Genomic DNA, 6,129 nt, shown 5'->3' on the forward strand with positions numbered 1-6,129 from the left:
CCCAATCACCCTTTTCTGTTGTTTCAGCAGGATTTGAGAGTTCCAAATTCCCCATTGAATTTTATATTCATGATTCCTAAGCAGTTGTGATGTATAAAAGAATGATTTATTGGCCAACAACCCCAAGCTGAATTGTGGAGAATGAGACTGAGAGGAGGGAAGTTTCCCTTGAAATAATGGAGACATTTTTATGATCAGGAAAGCCAAGCTGGGTTAACACACCAGAAAAAGAGAGAGTGTATCAAATTAACATGAGATAGCTGGTTGCAGAGTTGACAGAGTACTGGGCCTGGAGTCAGGAAAACCTGAGTTCAAATCCAGGTCACCTCTCAGGATTATTGTGAGGATCAAATAAAAATAGTGTGTTCTATAAATGCTTATTCCCTTCCCTCTCTTCTTATCCTTAAAACTTGTAGGCTACACAAAAAAACCTCACAAAAGTACCTCTGATCAATAGAAATACCTCTATCTACCATTACACAAGGGAGCCCAACATGTCTCACAGGCCTTTTCCACCAGCAGCCTAAAATAATGTTTTTTTTTTTAATTAACCCCTAAGAAAGAGAAAAGTGGAGATTTCCTGTAGGTCCAATGATCTGAGCTGGAAGGCTTAACCATACAGGATTCCTGTTGTTTGTCCTTCGTTCTTGAAGAAAACCATGGCATCAAGAAGGTGATGCCATGACTTGCAGGGAAGAATTTTAGAAAAAAAGAATGTTGGTCAGTCAGTTCTGGAGGCTATCAGCACTTTAGGTTTGGAGAGCTCCTCCCTCCCTTATGAGCTCCTCCTGGTAGTTAGATATAAGGTCATATCTAAGATTTAAAACTTTTCTTCTTCTTTTTACTAGTAAGCTCCTAAACAAGGGCGCCCTTGCTTATCTCCTCTACCCCCAGATTTATTTTTTCCCCAAATTTGAATAAATTTTAATCTGCGGTTTCTAAATGTCTTGGCCCCCATCCCCAGGCTCACCATATTGGTGCCTAAAAATGTGGGCATCCTATTGGTTTTAGCCTTACTGAAGCTCAGAACTCCAAAGCTCAAGAAATCTGCCAGCCTCATTCTCCCCCAGCAACAATAATTAGAGGGATGAATCACCACACTTGACCTGGATGTCTTTTGGAAGAAATTCTTTCTGTTTTTTTTTCTTTTATTTTTTCTTTTATTTTCAAATATTCTCTTGTTTGACTCAAAACCTCTATAAACACTTATGAGAATATCATACACTGAAGAATAAAAAGGGCATGCCAAAAAGTTCCCAATGTATAAAGAACAACTCATTATTGATTTGGTAATTATTGAACAAGCTGCCTTAAAACACTGTAAGGTTTGTGATGCCTTTATCAATTGTAAGATCATAAATTGAAAACAAGAACAACCTTAAAGTAATCTAGTCCAACTTCCACGTTTTATAGTTGATGAAATAAGGCCCAGAGAAGTTAAGTCACTTGCCTATGGTCACAAAGCAAGTAAGTATCTAAGGCAAGATTTAATTTAAGCTCAGTCCATCCTTATTTTAAGTACAACACTCTATCTTTTATGCCACACTGCTTCCCTTACAAAGCCTTTGACACAGTTCTGAACTCATGCTTATTCATGCACTCCAAAATCCATAAGACAGATCCAAGTATAGTGAGAATACTAGAGCATACAATTACCTTGCGTAAAACTGTTCCCTATTCAAAACATGCTGACAAACAATTGATATGGTAGATCCTCTTTCAGAGGAAAAAAAGATTAAGCTTGCTATAGTTCTACTTAGATTTCTCTTTATCATTATCTACTAAAAAGAACAGAGAATGGATTCCAAGTTAAAGAGCTAACATCATCTTAATCACCTTACATGAGTGGATTACATCAAAGTATATGACTCTAGCAGAAAAGAAGAGAAAAATTAATAGCTTCATCTCATGAAATATTTCTTCAGTGATATCCATATATTATTTGCAGCTGGTAAGTATAAAATTCTTAATTTAATAAAAATAAAATAAAAATAGACAAGTTTTTAAGCATGAACCAAACTAAACTCATGAATGAATGTAATACTAACAAATACCTCATATAAAAGAAGGAAAAGGATTAGTAGATGTTCTCAGAGCACAATAGATAAGTTGAAATTTATAGAAATATTTCTGGAACAAACAGGCTTCATGTCACAAAGAGATAATAAAGACTGACAACATGTATATAACACCAGATTTAGCAAATATAACCAAAAAGGGTTCATATCTGGATGAAATGTATGAAAAGCTAAGATCAAAGGTCTTTTGTGATCAATTACCACATGAGTTTGGTCAAAAGTATGTCAACAAAGATTTTTTTAAAAATGGCCACATAATAAACATTTATTCATAGAAGTAGAGGGGTTTATGATAGTGATTCAGTATCAGATGATTATCATAAAAATTACAGAAAAGTTATCCTTGCATTTTTTTTAGGCAGTTGGGGTTAAGTGACTTGCCCAGGGTCACACAGCTAGTAAGTGTCAAGTGTTTGGTCTGAGGCCGGATTTGAACTCAGGGACTCCTGACTTCAGGGCTGGTGCTCTATCCACTGAGCCACCTAGCTGACCCCAGAAAGGTTATCCTTAAGGAGCTTGAATCAATTAGTCAATGGAACTTTTGCTATTAAATGTTGTAAACTATATAACATATCACTGTAGGTTAGAAAAATTTAGCATCTACCAGATACCTTAAGGCAGGTAGATGGCTCAGTGGATTGAGTGCCAGACCTAGAGTCAGGAAGACTCATCTTCCTGAGTTCAAATCTGACTTTATGCACTTACTAGCTGTATGACCCTGGGCAAGGCACTTAACCCTACTTACCTCAGTTTCCTTATCTGTAAAATGAGCTGGAGAAGGAAATAACAAACCACTCCAGTAGATTTACCAAGAAAACCCCAAATTGGGTCACAAAAAGTCAGACACGAGTGAAATGATTGAACAACAACAACCAGATACCTAGAAAAAACAATCAAATGGCTAGAATCATACACCAGATACCTACTATACTTTCTAAGCTAACAGAGAACAAATCCCTGTGCTAGAAAAAATAAATCTAAAAGTAGCCTCAAGAATCCAGCAGTTGAGCTGCAATTGAATTCGAGCCACATCATTACAGACAGGACTTTGGTTCCTAACCCCCCAACCATAACATTGATCTATGCAAACTTAAGAACAGCAATGTTTATCAATGCCATCTCATTGGATATCCATCATCTCCAAACTACACAAAATGAAAAGGTGTTTTTTTAATAATTAGAGCTCTATCAGAAGAAAGGACTACTCTAGCATTCTTACTATGCTGGGATCTATTTTAGATATTTTTTATACATTATTAAGCCATAGGTGTGGAACTGATTCGAAGACTTTATGGTAATCAGTAAAGGACATGGATAAGGGGCAACTAGGTGGTTCAGGGGATAGAGTTCCAGGCCTGGAATCAAGAAGTCTCCTCTTCCTGAGTTCAAATCCAACCTCATACTAGAGTCAGACACGTTTGTAACTACTCAACAACAAAAATGGCGTGGGTAAATGTCATGGTGTTCTCTTGGGTCTTGCCCGATAATCACCAGATTAGGAATGAATTCTTTTTGGATGATTGAGCTCCAGGGATAATTCTTATTGTACCTCCTCCTTTCCCTTTTGTCACCAACCCAGGGCTGTGTTTCCCTCCATACCTGCTTCTGCACTGTGATAATCGTGTGGTTATATCCCAGTTCATGGTATACAAGCCAATATTTCATAGTCCACACTTTCTGCTGACTCAAGTCATTTAATTTATCCAGAACCAGAAGCATGGAACGAGAAAGTTGACCTGATGGTCAAGGATCCCTCAGGGTCCAGTGCAGAAATAGATCTGGGAAAATACTGTTGAGATGAGAACATCAATTCTGGTGTAATAGATAGCATGCTAACCATGGAGTAGTAAAGACCTGAGTTTGAATCCTGTCATATATTCACCAATTTTGTGACCATGGGCATTTTATTTAATTTTCCTAACCTTTGGTTGCCTCATCTAAAAAAAGTACAGTTATAGCATTTACCTCAGAAGATAGTTATAAGTATAAAATGAGAAAACATAGAGTTTTGGTAAATCCTAAGACTTTATAAAGATGCTATTATTGCTGTTTTTGTGGTGGTTGTTTTTGTTGTTGTTCAGTAATTTTAGTCTTGTCTGACTCTTTGTGACCCGTTTGGGGGTTTTCTTGCCAAAGATGCTAGACTGGTTTGCCACTTCCTTCTTTGACTCATTTTACATATGAGGAAATTGAGACAGGGTTATTTGCTCAGGGTTACACAGTCATTTAGTATCTGAGGTCAGATCTGAATTCTGGAAGATGAATTTTCCTGACTCCAGGCCTGGCACTCTATCCACTGGGCAGCCTAGCTGCCATTATCATTATTGTTATTATTAGTGTTGTTGTTGTTGTTGTTATTTTGTTCTTATCCACAGTGCCTTGCTCCCAAAAGCTATTGACTAAATATTTGTTAAATGAACAAATGAAGCATACGATTAAATAAACCCACTCCTCACCTCTGCCTTTTAAAATTCACAAATTCCTTCAAAATACAGTTCAGGTACCCAGTGCTAAAAGTGCCCCCTAAATCCTGATCCTTCCCCTAGTTTTTAATGACTTCTCCCTTTCAAAATAACTTCATGCCATTTTGTACGTATTTTGAATTTACCTGTCTGTGTCCAGGTTGTATCCCTTCCCCTAGCAGAATGTAACTTCCTTGAAGGAAGGGAGATTTTGCTTTTTGTGTGGGTGTGTATCTTTAGCACCTACATTGGTGCCTCCCACATAGTTACATTTTGATAAATGTTTGTTGAATGTAGCACAGACTCTAAATGCTTTGGGAATTGAGATAAAGGGAAAATCACTATCAGTTAGAGAAGTTAGGAAAGACAACATGGAGGAGAAAGGACTTCAGCCATAGCAGGAAGGGTAGAGCCTGATATGACGGAAATGAAGGAGAAAAGCATTGGGGGAGGGGGTGAGGAAGGATGGCATATGCAAAGTCAGCAAGATAGGAATGACCAGGATGTATGTACACAAAGGAGAAAAAGCTTGAATGTTCAACGAGTTTGGGGAACAATGCAAGCAAAATTTGGTTAGATTATGTGGGGTCCATGGATGAAGGGACTTAAATATCCAGGGCCAAAATTGTTCAGTGGTTTTATACTTATGCAAATACAGAAGTATAAAATATACAAAAATTAGCACAAAGTGATTTCAGAGACAGGCTGTTAACAACTAGAAGAGTTGTCGTTTGTCCTTTTTTCTTGAAGAGGACCAATGATGTCACAAGGGTGATGTCTTGACTTTACAATGAATTGGATTTAAGTGAGGCAGAGCTGAGTCATCAGCCTCACTCTCTCCTCCAGGGTCATCAGAGTCCAGTGGCAAGACAAAAGTCAAGACAACTGGTGATGGCCCAGGATGAAGTGGGTGACCTTGGCCTACTAGTAAGGTAAGAGAATCAGGAAAGGCTTCTTCTAGGACAGGGCACCTGAACTCTGCTATGAAGAGAGCAACAGCTTCTAACAGGCAGAAGTGAGGCATATGTATACTTGATTCCCCCCCAAAAAATGACTGACTGAGGGTCAGTCATTCAGATGCATTTTTCGTCATAGGTAGTTATAGAATTTCGTGATGATGACTTGAAGCAATACACTATGTCTAAGGCCTTTTTTTCACTTTTCAACAACATACACAACATATTCAGAGGTGACTTGGAACTGATGTCTGGCAGTCTCAATAAGACAATAGGCTCTAATCCAAGAGTTGAGGCCTCATAAACAAAGATTACAGAAAGCAGAGTCAACATTCACTATGTCTACTTTGGTAACAACTCTCTATTGGCTACAGCATGAACAGTACCTGGTAGAACCATCCTCAGTCCTTGTTCCTGGGTATCGCCTTTTAAAAAAACTCAGAGATGCTGTTTTGGGTGCTGAAATGCTAATGAATCAGGATCACAGAGGGAGAGGGAATTCTCTTAGCCCAATAGCTTCAGTGATTTTCAATTACTATGTGAATTTCTCTCACCTTAAAAGGGATGGAATATTTCATCAGTTCTACCTCTGATCACACATCCTTCTAATACATACAATGTTTTTGGAAGAAG

Source organism: Phascolarctos cinereus, unplaced genomic scaffold (assembly GCF_003287225.1).
Source record: "Phascolarctos cinereus isolate Bilbo 61053 unplaced genomic scaffold, phaCin_HiC Scaffold_5;HRSCAF=322, whole genome shotgun sequence".
Taxonomy (NCBI): Eukaryota; Metazoa; Chordata; class Mammalia; order Diprotodontia; family Phascolarctidae; genus Phascolarctos; species Phascolarctos cinereus.